Here is a 16,346-nt window from a genome sequence, read left to right as displayed (position 1 = left end):
CCTTCACCAGAAAACGGGGATAAAGCCGTAAAATGTCCCTTGAAACTAAAGGAAGTTTTCTCAATATAAAAGGAATGAGAGATGCATCACCTATTACATCACCTACACACAATGAGAGATACATCACCTACATACATCATAAAAGGAATGAGAGATATCCACAAATGTAGATTTGTTTATAAATGACTTGTGGAAAGACTCCTCGTGTTAAGTAATGTCAGACATAAAATGTTTAAAAAAGTAGAATGGCTGTAGTGTTAGAGAAACAGAAAAATCTAAGTTATAAACTTACTTTTGAAACTGACTAGCTTTGAGACCTTGGATTATTTAATATCTGAGTGCCTATTTCTTTAACTAAAAAGTAAGGGAAAATAATGACTTCTCTGAGAACCTTTGTAAATATTAACATATGTCTCATCACAACATGGCATACACCAAAATCATGTCATAGACATAATATGTGAGAAAATCAAATCTGATCCAGTATATGGTGGGGGGGATGGGCAGAAGAGGTACAGGAAATCACGTCTTTGCCTTGAATTTTGACTCCTATAATAGAACACTTGACTCATTTCCCTGTGGTCTTGCAAGTTTGCCTGATACTCTGGTTCATATAAACCTGTGGCTTTGCCTTGGAACTTCTCCTTAAACAGGGATTTGAATACCATGACTGAGTTTGATGTCCTGATATCAGTTACTACTAGCAGATTCCTAAATTCCCCACCATCACGCTTTACCTGTCCGAAAGGATGCTCCCCTTCTACTCTTTTATAAAGATCTATCTGGTTCCCTCTTCTTAACACGTTTTACTCTCCCTTCTGGAAATGGTTCTACTGTCCATCTAGACTTCTAGAAATTATTTATTGCAGGATGTGCCTTGGCATCTTTACCTCAAAAACTAGTTGGGATGTCTAATCTCAGAGCCACACCTGGGTGCACTTACATTCAAAGATATTATGATTCAGGTTTGTCGGTCTATTCAGCCATGATTTTGGAAATGATATTTCTTTCTAACTATTATGCACTGGTTGAGCACCTCAAGCTTGTTTACCCATGTCATTATCTAAGGATGCAAAGCTTTAAGTATGAAAAGTGACAGGATTATCCTAATTTTACTTCCAAAACCCTACTGTAATATGTTAGCCTATTCTGGCAAGCCTCTGCCTGGGAAAGTTGGTGCAAGTAGGTAAGACAATAACTCACCATCTCTTGGTCTACCAAGGTACAAACCAACAGCAAACAAATCTTCATTTTAATACTATCTCTGCTACTAACTCGGTTTCCTCATCTATACATAATGATGGTGAGAATCAAATGGTATTGCGCAAGTAAAAATGGGTAGCACAGAGACTAGTCAGTATAGATAGGACACTTGAAAAGAAAGACAGGATCTGGCCCATTCCTTAAAGTACTTAAAATCCTCCTGTGTTAAGATAATGTAGAGTATGAATCAACTGGATAATAATGTAATTAGTAAATAATTAAGGGCTAGATGATGAGCTATAGAATTCATCAAGTACTAGACACTCAGGCAATTTCTCTTTTGAGATAAGTGTGCGTACTAAAGGTTTAGATATAATGACAAAAATAGAGGAGGAAAATGCAGATGAGAAATATGATCTTACCATGAGTAAGCTATGGTAATGAAACCCCAAGAAATTCAAAATTTTCATTCACATTCCTTATAGCAACATGACTTACTTAAAGTTTATAACACTTACTCTAAGAGGATAACAACTGTTACACACTAAGACAGCTTAGAATATAGATAATTAAAAGATAAATGAAAATAATGCATCTCTTAATAGCTTAAAATCAAGAAAAATATATCAATTAGGTTAGAGGCCTAAGGAATAATGCTCACGAATTAATTAAAATTCTATTTACCAGTCCTGGATCCTAAGTTTTTGGCAAAATAAAATTTATAGAAACCCTTCACATATTCATATACATATTCAACTACTGGAAACTAAGTAGGAACTGTACTATCATAGTCCTCCAACTCTTTTGCCATCTATAAATTTTAACCTTATTACAAAAAAGATATATAGTACTATTCCAAAAAGGAAAAGAAAACCAAAACGTGTGTACAACTGAAGTAACACACTAAAAGATGCGTTTTCAAGTTTCCAAACTTTTCTTAACGTACATTAGGGACAACCCCTTTTAATCCTGAAAGGCCAAAAATGAACATACTTGTACCCTGAGTTTTTTAAATAGACTTGCTGCAAAGAGTTTAAAGTTCATGCTGGTTTGCTTATTTAGCTATAAATTTTCACAGCGGGTTTTTACCTACTTCTAATTGATAGATCACAACAAATTTGTTTAATAACCCATGCCATTATCCATGGGCACGAATCTGCAAATATTAAAAGTGACTTGGTTTTCCCGATTTTATTTTTTAACAATTTAATGTAATCCGCTTTAATCTTTTGTGGCAGCCAACAGTAAATCCTTCAAGGAAACATTTCTTCTATTGATTATAAACTCAACATAAAGTCATTACACTAAATTTTCTTCATTCACATCTACAGGCTTCTTTTCAAGAGGAGAACATATTATTAAAATATTCTTTGATGCATTCTTTCTAAATATATCTTTGTTCCAGGATGACTGTTATGAACATCCACTGGACAGACATTACATAAACCTTTTGATTAAAACCAAATATATGTACATTTAAATGCACACACATACATCTATATTCATGTATATAACATGTGCCTTCTTACATATACACATATCTAAATATGGCAATACGGACTTCCAGTATTTCCTATTTTTTCCTTATAATAAAATTCACACAAAAGAAGTATTCCAACAGGTCATGAATCTTTATCATAACTTCTAATTATAGGGAAAAATATTTCTGACTGGAATGAAACAGGTGTGGGGTCTCTCTATGGTAATTCAGCGACATAGAACTGTAGCTTGTACCCATTTAGGGAGGAATAACAAATTCAAAACCCTGAAAGTCACATGGAAATGTATTGTTTGAGTATTATAAAGTTGGCAGTATTAAACCCTTTCTGACTATATGAAATTTTTTAATAAGGGTATAATATCTGATAAGGGGTTAATATTCAAAATACATAAAGAACTCATACATCAATAGTGAAAAAACAAACAAATCGATTAAAAATGTGTAGAGGATCGGAATAGTCATTTTTCCAAAGAAGACATACAGATACCCAACAGGTACATGAAAAGGTGTTCAACGTCATAATCAGGGAAGTGCAAATCAAAACCACAGTGAGGTATCACTTCACATCTGTTAGAATGGCTATTATCAAAAAGACAAAAACTATCAAGCGTTGGTGAGGATGTGGAGTAGAGGGAACCCTTGTGCACTGTTGGTAGAAATTTAAATTGGTGCAGCCATGATGGAAAACAGTATGGAGGTTCCTCAAAAAATTAAAACCACAACTACCACATGATCCAGCAATCCCACTTCTGGGTATTTATCAAAAAAAAATTAAAACACTAACCTGAAAACATATCTGCACCCCCATGTTTATAACAGCATTATTTAACAATAGCTAAGACATGGAAACAACCTAAGTGCCCATTGATGAGTGAATGGACAAATAAACTATGTTATATACATAAAATGAAATATTACTCAGCCATAAAAAGGAGGAAATCTTGTCATTTGCAACAACATGGCTGGAACTTGAGGACATTATGCCAAGTGAAGTAAGTCAGACAGAGAAAGACAAATACTGTATGATCTCCCTTATATGTGGAACCTATAAACAAACAAACCCCAGAAAACTCAGATAGGGAGTACAGATTGGTGGTTGCCAGAGGCAGGGGGTGGGTGAAATGGATAAGGGTGGTCAAAAGGTACAAACTCCCAGTTATAGAGTAAGTAAGCCATGGGATCTAATGTACAGCATGGTGACCATAATTAATAATACTGTACTGTACTGGATATTTGAAAGTTGCTAAGAGAGTAGATACTAGATGTTCTCATCACAAGAAAAAAAATGTAAGTGTGGTGATGGATATTAACTAGACTTATTGCGGTGATTTCACAATATATACAAATATCAAATCATTATGTTATATACCTGAAAATATGATATATGTCAATTTTAACTCAAAAATTAAATAAAAATAATACTCGCCTAGAGGGCCAATTAAGTCCTAGTCAATAACTTTCCCAAATTTTTCTAGTAGTGTATGGTCTAGGGTAGAGATTCCTATTTTCAAAAGGGCAATAAGCACTCAGAGTAGGTCTCTGGAGAGCAACAGAGACAGGAGGGAGTGGGGGTATGGTTTAATGATGGAGGCCACAGACAAGGAGACTGTAATTTGAGTTAAAGTTCTGTCTCAGAGTTGTCCACCTAAACACTGTAGAAAAAATTAAACATATCCTACCCAGAAAAATGTTTGTCTCTGGCTACTTCAGCCCCAGGTCTCTAAATACCAAGGCCTTTGCTGACAATGATTTTTATGGTACTCTCTCTACTTTATATCCTTAAGCAAGCCCTCTAGTTTTCTTGCCTCAACTAGAACACACTTATCATGTTTATGTACCTCTAAGTTAGAAAACGATCATTCTGTACCTCTTCAAATTTTAGAGAAGCATACACAACCTCTCTGAATGCAAAATAAATATACACCCTGTGCCCTACATCCTGTTTTGTTGACATTGCCAAGTCTGGGAAAATGTAATCTCATCACTACTGTGGTAGGCAGAATAATAAGATGACCCCAAATGAGGAATCGCGCTCTTGTATAATCTCTACTTCTTCAGGGCAGGAAGAACCTATGACTTGCTTCTAACCAATAGAATATGGCAAGGATGATGGGGTAGTCATTCCTTTGATTAAATTAAACTGTGTAACACTTTCTTTGAGCAGAGGGAAGCGAGAGAGAGTATCGTAATGGCTTTGGAAAAGAAAGCTGTGATTTTGTGAGATGGCCATTTAGCAAGGAACTGCAGGGACCTCTAATAGCTGAGAGTGACCTCCAGCCACCAACCTGTAAGAAAGGGGACCTCGGTCCTACAACTACAAGGAACCAAATTCTTCCAACAGCCATGGACTTCCTAAGATGATGCTGAGTTCCAGATTTGAACTTGTGCCATCTGATCCCTTAATTACACATCTGTGAAACCCTGAGCAGAGGGTTCAGCTAAACTACACTCGGATTGTTGACCCATAAAAACTATGAGATAATAAATTAAGGTTGTTTTAAGCTTCCGAATTTGTGGTAATTCCTTACCCAGTAATAGAATACTAATGTAACTGCAAAGTTAGCTGTTTTTCCATGCAGTGAGAGACTCCACCACTCACCTCTCTTCTACTCTACCCTCATCCCTATCTGAGCTAGGTTTCTTCCCTCAGAAATCCCTTCCCAAAAATGTCACTGTTATCTTCATTCTCCTGTAACCTCTCCGATAGTTTCAACCTATAGCATGATACTCTTTGAAACGTAACTTAAACATGCCTCACTCATTCCTGAAGACAACTCTAATTTTCGTCTACTGACTTCCTCAGTATACAGAGACATAACTGCAGGGTATCCTTCTGGTGATTCTCCTCTGCTACATTTAGATCCCACTCATGCCACACTTCATCTTCCTTTGAGAGTTACGTCAACATGCCGTTCTACTTTGCCCATTCTAGTCCCTTCCTTCAACTTTCGTAAGTTACTGGTACCTGAATTCCAGTCATCCTTATAATCTCAGAACTTAGCAGAACTAGGCAAAATTTTAGATTTCAATGTTCACAAATAATTTTAAAAACTCAAGTAGCCTTTAAATTACTGATAATCTTCAATCCACTTTCCTTTACCTAACCTACTTTTCAGTCAACCTTGTGATTAGTTAGAACACGTGTACCTCAAAACTTTCATCCTGTAACTCCATACACCACTTATCTTTAAATCACGTTCTCCTTTCAGCTCACTGACTATCTAACTTGAATGAATATTAAAATTACCCGGGAAACTCTTTAAAAATCTTGATGTCTCCATCACATCAAAATAATTAAATCATACTCTCTCAGCATGGGCCACACAGGCATAGAAATGTATTTTATATATTTCAAAATCCAATTAAGGCCATTTTCATGCTGAAACTATTCAATGTTCTCCCAGCTAGAGAATAAAAATCTAACCACATGGCTTCAAATACAGCCAAATCAAAACATCTGCAGATTCCATTTATTTTTCGCTTCTGTGCTTTTTCTGCATAGGCAATTCTACTTTCTCACTATATTCTCCCCTCCCTTATTTATTTTGTAGTACCCTACTCATACTTCAAGACTCACCTCTTCTAGGAAGTCCTCTCTGATTTGTCCTAGGAGAATGAAGGGCTTTCTTCCCTGTGAGGACACTGATCCTTATCCATGGTATTGTTCCAGAACTTTTCACACTTCTGTAGTAATTGGTTTGTATAACTTTGCCTATGTAAATACACTCATTTCTAAATAGACTCTTGGTTTCCATCATTTTGGGGTCTCTAATAAAACATAAACTACCATTATTTTGCAAAATATAAATGTAGTCTAAATATTTTATTTCACTTACACTGTATACAAACTCATATAAGAGGTACAATAAATTCAAATTTATAGATAAGTATGGTGGGTTTTTTTTTGTTTATTTCCTAAAAGAAAAAAAATCTCCTTTTCCTCTCTATGGGAGAATTATATCCCCTTGCCTCTTTGGTATCAGGCTTGGCCATGTGACTTGTTCTGGCCAATGGAATATTAATACAAACTTGAAATGTCTTGCAGGGTTTGGCTGTGTACCTTGTAATTCTCTCATTTGCTTTGGGAAGAGCACTGCCCGAATAGCTCCTGTTTTCAGAAAGAGGTGCCCTGGAGAACAGAGATGAGCACTCACAGTCTGGAGTCAAACCCAACCAAGTTCAGCTGAGACCTAGCCTATACACAAACCAATGAATGAGAAAGCAATGTTTGTTGCTGTCAACCACTGAGATTATTGGTTATGATTCTGCAGCATTATTGTTGCAATGGCTGACTAATACATGAAGAAAACTAAAGATTGCAGAGGATTGTTTAAGATCACACAGCAGAAAAATGTCCGAGCTGGAATATAAAGCTGGGATATCTTACCTCTACAGCTCCACTATTAATCCCTAACCTGTTGGAAAATATCATTAGTATAGATTCTGAGTAACTCATATAAATTTTAAAAAGCATGAACAAGTAAAACTGTCATCTGCAAAGCAAGTAACATTTACTTTACAATTAACACCATCAACTCTGCATATTCGAAGACAAAACATACCAAAAACAGAGTAATGCCACTTCAACAATTTTTATACAAATTCTGTGTTGACGCAAGATATTTTCCTTAATATTTGTCTCACTATGCTTCATGTTAAATAGAGCTTGCATTCTGCAAGCACAGACAGACAAATAAGCATTAGGTAGACCACGGGAACGCTCTGATCAGGGGGATGCAAGTCATGTATGGATCTACCTACTTCCTGTAATTCACAGACTGATGATAGTGTCGATCACGTCACTTAGATTTCTTGAATTCTTCACACATTACTTTAATCACTACCTGCAGATCTATCATGCCACATTTGTTTCTTTACTCTTATAAGACTCTTTCTAAAAGGAAAAAGTGTTTCAGTTACATCTTTTCCTCCCAATAACTATCTTTTTCTCTGAATCTAAAGGGTAGATAGGTATAATTTTTAAAATATAGGGTAATTAAAGATTAACAACATTTTTAGCACAGTGCATTAAATTAATGTAATATTTTATTTTTTTTGAGATTTTAATTTTAAGAAGCCTCAGCTATTATAGACACAAAATACGATGGATTAGTATAATTATTTACCGATCAACAAATGCAGCAGGAAATATATAAGACAATAATTGAAAGATCAAGGAAACCACAGGAAAATAGGGAATTATTGTTTCAGCTTAGTGAGAAGCTCCTAAATTTTGCTGGAATACAATGGTTGGAGGCACCCCAAGTACAAAGGGAGACTATACACTTGATGAGTAAACTTAAGAGTTGTGTGTACTGTCACACAAGTAATTGCCAGACTGAAGGTAATTCTGTCCTTTGGGTCAGGATATAAGTCTTAAGAAAGTCAAGAAAGTTATTTCACTCAGTCCTAGAGAAAAATTGATGTTCGTTGACTAAATAATACTTGCCTAACCCAATGCTGGATGCACCTATAGGGCACAACTGCATTTATCACCTATGACATAGTATATATTTATTTATTTCCTCTCTCTTTGAATGTAAGCCATGTGAGAGTGGGAACTTTTACTCTGGTTCGATGTTATATATACTGTGCCCAGAAAAATGAAAAAAAGTATCGTATCATAAATGTACAGAATACATAATCATCAAAACATAGCACTGGAAAGAAGGAAATTGAGGCACAAAGGTATTGGCCCCAAAACAGAATTAGGATTATATTCAGGACATAAATTTAGATTTCTTAAGTCTCAGTCAAATCTAGTCTTCCTTACACTATACCAAAAAGATATGAAATGGGAAAACTAGTAGAGACAAAATGATTTTTAAAATGATGTCAAGGGCTTTATTGCACCACACAGAGAACAGAACTAAATATATTGTTCATGATATTGAGCATAAGGCACAAGAGGATTTTTTGAAAGGATGAGGAAAAGGTGAATACCTAAGATATGTATAATGCCAAAAAACATTTAACTTAAAATGTCATTTTCAGTGTAAATGTATAAAAAGTGCTTCATTCTGATAATGTCAATATTGGAAACAATGTACAAATGGGCATGGTATTATATGCTTCAGAAATATCAAATATTCTGTATCAACACATGATAAATAAATAGCAACATTATGAATAGCTACTAATACAGAATTTTAAACCATAGAACTATAAAAATCCACCAAAAAGGAAACTCTTAAATATTTTTCTATGTTGTGACAGCTTGTAAAAAACCCCAAAACAACACTGAATTACTTTATTCATTAATATTTATGAAATGTGCTACGCACTAGCCCTTCTTATTCCAAAAAAATATCTTGTAAAGGAGGATGAATGAATAAAGGGATGATTAGAGGCAAGAGTGATGAAGTCAGAGCTTTTCCCATGATGGTATGAAAACTGTCAAGAGGCATCTAACCCAGACATGGTGGAAACGGGCGTTTCGCAAGGTTTCTTGGAAGGTATGAAAGTTGAACTGAGTCTCAAAGGGTAAGTAAGCATTATCTGAGGGGGAAAAAAACAAACAGGTGAAGGGCAACCTGGAGAGTTAGAACAGGCGGTCATGGATAACTCAGGGGAGCATGAAATAAGATGGGTATATTCAAAGGACTTCAAGCAGCATGATATAGAAAGCATATGATTTGAAATGGATAATGCTGAAACATGAGACTGAAGCAGTCATGTCCAGATCATATACAATGCTAAGTAGTTTAGACATTATCCACATGTCACTGGGGAGCTAAAAAACACCTTCAACAGCAAGGTGATGAAACTGAGCAGGACCATGTCCCCCCGTTTCTTGTTTGTAGGAAAAAGGCTTCAGCCTCCTAGACCTTCCCTCGGTTCCCAAAGGCAGCTTCAGTTACTAATTAGGGAAGTGAGGGAATGCAGAAACAAAGGAAAAGTGGTCAAAAAAACAACGCTGCAGTGATAAAACAGAGTCCTAGCTCCTTCTCAAGGGATATACATAACAATCTGATGCATCTCTCTGAGTTCTTCCATAGGAACTAAGGCCCCCACCCAGGTGGAGGATGGTAACTTCACTGGACCCCAGACTGGTTGGAATCAGAAGCCTGAAGATTGATATTCCTGGAACACCATCCTGCTTCCTTAAACCACCAGCCAATCAGAAGCAAGTCACATACCCTGCAGCCCTCACCCCAAGTTTGCCTTGAATAACTCTTCCCTGAAAACCCATTGGGGAGTTCGGGTCTTCTGAACACAAGCTGCCTGTTTCCCCTGCTTGGCCCTTGCAATAAACCTTTCTCTGCTCCAAACTCCAATGTTTCTGTTTGTTTGGCCTCACTGTGTGTTGGCCAAATGAACTTGGGATCAACAACAGTGACAGGACCATGTATCTGTTTTAGAAGTGAAAACCTAGTGGAAGTATGATATAAAGAGAGCAAGAATGGAAAGAGTGCTTGATGAAGACCTATAATAAGATTAAAAAAGAAAAGAAAAAAAGGAGGGTAGTAGGACAGATCCAAGAAATGCCAGAGAAAATAAGCTAAAACTCTTCAGTAAATTCCTTAGAGTTGAAATAGAGTAGGAAATAAACAAGATTCCTTGTTGTCTTGAATGGTCATCTAAGTGAGTAATACTGCTGTTTGATGAAAATATGAGAAGACAGGTTTGCAGAAGGGGCTGAGTTGATGAGAGTACTATTTATAAAGTATAGCATTTTTGAGGTCTGAGATCATTCAGTTAGAAATATTCAGTGGGACATCCCAGTTCTGGAGCTTGTGAGGCAAAAGATAAAGCAGAATGGATTCATAGAATTCAAGACCATCAATGTAAAGTTGGTAACTGACACAGAAGTGAATGATAAAGCCTATGTAGAGTGCCAAAGGTGATTAGAATAGAGCCTTAAGAATAACCAATATTTTAAGGTGAGACAAAGGAATCATAGTTAAGACATAAGTCAAAGTGAGAACCGCCAAGAAGATGGAAGAAAACCAAGGAAGAGTGATTTTTCATAGGAGTCAAGAGATGAAACATTTTCAAAGAGAGTTGTGTAGGAAACACATGGTGATTTTGCCACCCAGCATGCATTCAGCTCTAGTCTTTGGATAAAAGCACACAATTTCATTTGGGAAACTACTACCTTTTACTCCCAGGCCAAATTTTTGGACCGTCTTGCCATTTATCAATATAGCTCTAGTTTCTGGGTATGTGCCTGATTTGCTTATGTCTATTGGACACACCTAATCCTCCTTTCAGTTCTTGATTCATGAATGATCATGTGACACAGTTAAATCCAATGATAATGAGTCTTTATCTGAGAATTCTCCAACACAGGGTACTGCTGTGATTTTGTAACCATAAGTAGAGACCATACTGTTTCTGAAAACCACCAAACTGAGACAAAAAGGAGGGAAGCAGGGCAAAGATACCCTATAACCTGCCCTGACACTGCTGCTTATATTATAGGAATCAATGAATTCCACTTTTGTGTAAGTAGGTGTCTGAGCTGTTCTTTGTTTTGTTTCCTGTTTTGTTACTTTAAAAAGAAGTGTTCTATAGTATATAAGGGGCTGTATAAGAGTGTCAAATACTAACAAAAATAAAAGATGAAGAGAGACATTTAGCAACAAAGAAATTTGTAAACTTGGACAGATATTTTTCACTGATGCTTGTGAATAAAAGCAAAAGCCAACATACACTGCTCTTCTAAGAAAGTTAGGAAATAGGACAATTGGAGAAGCAAGTTTTATGAGGAAGTAGGAAGTAATAGCATTCAAAGTTTATTTCTAAAAATATAGAGTCTCAATCTTAGAACTATAGCCTCCTAGGAAGAAAGGTCCCATTAGGCATTAAGTTTACTTGTAGTACTCAACTATAAAACATGTGGGAAGTATTAGTGTAAATGAGCATTCCTATCTTGTATTCACAAAATTTTATTTTCTACCACCAGAAATACTCTTTTTTTAACACTCCTAATACCTCAGAATTTTCCTATTATTTTCAGTTATTTACATGTCTCATTTTTAGTTTTTATTTCAAATAATGAACTTTTAGCAAAATAGGATAATGAAATGTGTATACTAATAGGTACATTACAATATAAATCATAGATCCTTTCTTGACACTGTCAACAATGATGAATAGCCTTACATTCTATAAGATGTTCTTAATTATTAAGAGGTTATGATTAGATGAACAAAAAAATAGAGAAATTTAAGCATAAAATCATGAATAATAAATGTTAGCATCTATTTTAGAGAACGTCTACAAAATGTGCCTATTTTTTTCTATGGTAATAAAAGAAGTTCATTAATTCAATTGAAAATACTGTAGTCCTTTATAAGGGTGAAGATTCTAGCAATCTTGTTTCTGATCACCCTAAGTTCTTACCTTAATAGTTTAAGTACCTCACATATCCTTCTACTTATTTTGGATAATTGGAATCTAGTATCCAAACTGAAAGCCTTTGGAAGAAGGCACACAAGGGTATAAGACAAGCATCCTATCAAATTAATGTATTTTATAACACTTTATAATGAGCCTCATGGAAGTGTTACCTGGTCTCAAAACATATTACAGTGTTATGCAATCAAAGCAATATGGTACTAGCATAAAGACAGACGTATAGACCAATGGAAAAGAATAGAGACCCCAGAAATAAATCTGCACATATATGGTCAACATGTCTTTGATAAGGGTTCTTGAACACAGAAAAAAGATGAATCTCTTCAACAAAAAGCCCTGGGAACATTGGATATCCACAAGTAGAATAATGAAATTCAATCGATATCTTACACCAGACACAGAAATCAACTCAAAATGGGTTAAAGACTTAAATTTTATACCTGAGACTCTAAAACCTAGAAGGAAACATGAGGGAAAAGCTTTATAACACTGGTCTTGGTAATGGTTTCATGGATATGACACTGAAAGCATAGGCAAAAAAGGCAAAAATATACAACAGACTACATCAAACTAAACACTTCTGCATAATAAGGGAAACAAACGAAATGAAAAGTCAACATATGGAAGAAGATATTTGCAAACCATATATCTTAAAAAGAGTATCTCCAAAATATGTAAGGAACTCCTACAATTCAACATTGAAAAAACAAAACAAAAACTAACAATCTGATTTAAAAATGGTTTAAGGAATTAGGCATTTATCTAAAGAAGTTATACAAATGGCCAACAGGTATATGAATAAATGCTCAGTGTCACTAATTCTCAGAGATACAAATCAAAACCACAATGAGATATCACCCTATACATGTAAGATTAGAACCCATATATAATTTAAATTTATATTGAATAATTCTACTTGTGCCTCCCCATTTGATGCAAGTCCACGGAAAGTTTTCTGTCTTCCAGATAACTAGTCTTCCAGAAGCTTTCATCTGGCTCTTCAACTCATCCACCTAGTGAGTTCTTATTCTGACTACCATGTATTCCCATATTTCTTATTTCATATTTCTTATTCTGACTACCATGTATTCCCAATATTTCTAATTGGTTCATTTCTTTTAATAATTGTTTTTCTTTTGTTTGTTTTTTCTGTTTCATGTTATCACCATCTTCTCTCATCTTGTTGAACAAATTCATCACACTTATTTTACATTCTTTTTCTATTTGCTCCACTAAATATGTTTGTCTAGTATAATAGTCTTCTTTGTTTTCTTTTATAATGCTTGGACACCTGACATGTCTTGTTTTCCTAAATGGGCTGATATTCCTCCTATTGTATCCAAAACCTGGTTTATAATTTACATCCAGTAATAAGGACTAAAGCTATTATGAAGTTTATGTTTCTATTGATGAGTTTATGGAATAGGTCTGAAAATATATCACAAGATGAAATAACTCTGGAGGTATAATCTGGGCTCAGTTTCCACCCATCACTTCTCACTATTGGTGTTTTTCAGAGAATTTGCCCATGACCTCTCTGCAGGGCCATGTCTGCACTGGGGTGGATGAAAAGTGGGACGTCCGGGACCTGGCTAGCATGTTTTCTCCTATTATCCTTTCCTGTTACAACCAGATTCAAGAGCCACTTTGAATCTATGAGCAGTAGTAGCCCTTTTCTATTATTTCTCTGCCAAGTAGGCTGTCAACAGAAAAGGGGAAGTTTATAATTAACTATATAGAGCATTCCATTTCAATCTAAGACATTTAGAAAATACTCAATTTTTATAAAAGAAGTGAGTAGACTTGAAAGGAAGTTTTACCAACTAAAGTAGTTCTGAAATTCACTCTAATTTGTTGCCCATACACTAAAGGAAAAAAAGCCTTAGGTAAAATATTTACCTTTACATAAATAAATGAACAACCCCAAATTAAGGATACAGCCTAAAACTCAGTCCTACAACTATCACAGCTGGGAAAGTCATTAAGAGGCAGCTGGTGGCTGAAACCCTGCCAACCTGAGTCTATCATTCTCATTTTTTGTGGTATTAGTTGGAAAACTTAGTTCCCAATAAATACAATCTAAAGCTCAACCAATTCTTCCAACTTCTTGACCTTTAACAAATTGGCAACCTACTGTCTTTAAGTCACTTGATGATTTTGATGATCTTTGGCAAGGGAATATTTAGGCCTCAGACTATGACTTCGAAACCTTACAGCCAATACAACTTAATGACTAACTTACAGTCAGGCTACTAATTAACTTAGAAAAACATTTACTTAGAAATTATTTAGTATATTATATGCTTTTTCCCTTTTCCAGATATACTTTTACTATTATACAATTAATACACAACTGAAGAGCACAGGACTGTTGATAAACTCAGTCTTTATAGCAAGTTATTAAAATTATGTCCAAAGCAGTACTCTTTGAACCCTGAAGCTAGTAATTAAATTATATAAGTATAAAGAAATGCCACAACTTAAGCAGTTGGTATTCATCAAAAAATACATTAAAAACATGGAACATGTGGACTTATTCTGAGATGCTACCCTAATAAAAATGTTCATTTAAATTGTCTAATAAGGTCAATATGGTTAAATCTACAGATGTAATTAATAATTTACTGTTATAGAAATACTTTTTATCTCTAAAAAATGAACTTGCATTATATTTAAAGGAGAATGGGAAAAAGGTGAAAATCACAAGTATATACCCCCAACAACATGTTTTCTTCTATATACATTTTTTAGGATGAAATGTACATCATTAATTCATAAACAAAACATGCAAATAAGTTCAGCTTTTTTTAACAGCTTTATTGAAGTATAACTGACATACAAAAAACCTGGACATGATTAAAGTATACAATTTGGTGAGTTTGGAGATATGCATACATATGTAAAACCATCACCAAAATCAAGATGATAAATATATTCATCACCTTGAAAGGTTTCCTGCTGCCCCACTGTTTTGTTTTTGTGGTAAAACATTTAAACATGACATCTACTTCCAACCAATTTAGAGATGTACAATACTGACTTGTTAGCTATAGGCACTGTGTTGTACAGGAGATCTCTAGAACTTGTTCATTTTGTATACCTGCAACTTTATAATTGTTGAACGGCCAATACCCCAATTCCCCCTTATCCCCACCCTCTGGCAACCATCATTTTACTCTTTGTTTCTTTGAGTTTCACTACTTTAGATTCTTCCTAAGTGGAATCATTCAGTATTTATCCTTCTACAACTGGTTTATTTCACTTAGCATAATGTCCACCAGGTTCATCCATATTGTCACAAATGGCAGTATTTCCTTTTTTTTAATGGCTGAATAATATTCCATTGTATGTATTTACCACATTAAAAAAAACTATTCATCTGTCAATAGACACTTAGGTTGTTTCCATGTCTTGGCTATTGTGAATAATAATGCTACAATTGACATGGGAGTGCAGATATCCCTTTCAGATCCTGATTTCAGTTCTTTTGGCTATATACCCATAACTGGGATTGCTGGATTATGTAGTGCCATTTTAATTTTTTTGAGGAAGTTCCATACTGTTGTACATAGTGGCTGCACCATTTTACATTCCCACCAACTGTGTAGAAGCATTCCAATTTCTACACATTCTAATCCACACTTATTATCTTTATTTTATTTCTTTTAGGATAATAGCCAACCTAACAGGTGTTAGGTGATACCTCATTATAGTTTTTATTCACATTTCCCAGATGATGAATGATGCTGAACATCTTTTCATATACCTATTGTATGTATATTTGTATGTCCAACATTGAATTCAATGCTATCTCCACCAAAATCCCAATGGCATTTTTACAGAAACAGAAACACAATCCTAAAATTCATACAGAACCACAAAATACCATAAATAGCCAAAATCAATCTTGAGAAAGAACTACAAAGGCATCTCACTTCCTGACTTCAAAATATATTAAAAAGCTACATAATCCAAACAGTATAATACTGGCATAAGGACAGACATAAAGATCAGTGGAACAGAATACAGAGTCCAGAAATAAACCCATACATATACAGTCAACTGATCTTCAAGAGTGAAGAACACACAATGGGAAAGGACAGTCTCTTCAACTAATGGCCTGGGGAAAACTGGATATCCACATGCATATAAAATAAAATTGGATACACAAAAATCAACTCAAAATGGACAAAAGAGTGAAATGTAAGACCTGAAACTGTAAAACTCCTAGAAGAAAACACAGGAGAAAAAACTACTTAACAAACTTTACAATCATTTC

This window comes from Delphinapterus leucas, chromosome X, assembly GCF_059928025.1.
Source record: "Delphinapterus leucas isolate spDelLeu-1000000601 "Yukka" chromosome X, BTC_Dleu_Yukka2, whole genome shotgun sequence".
Classification (NCBI taxonomy): Eukaryota; Metazoa; Chordata; class Mammalia; order Artiodactyla; family Monodontidae; genus Delphinapterus; species Delphinapterus leucas.
Note: the sequence above shows the minus strand (reverse complement) of the source record.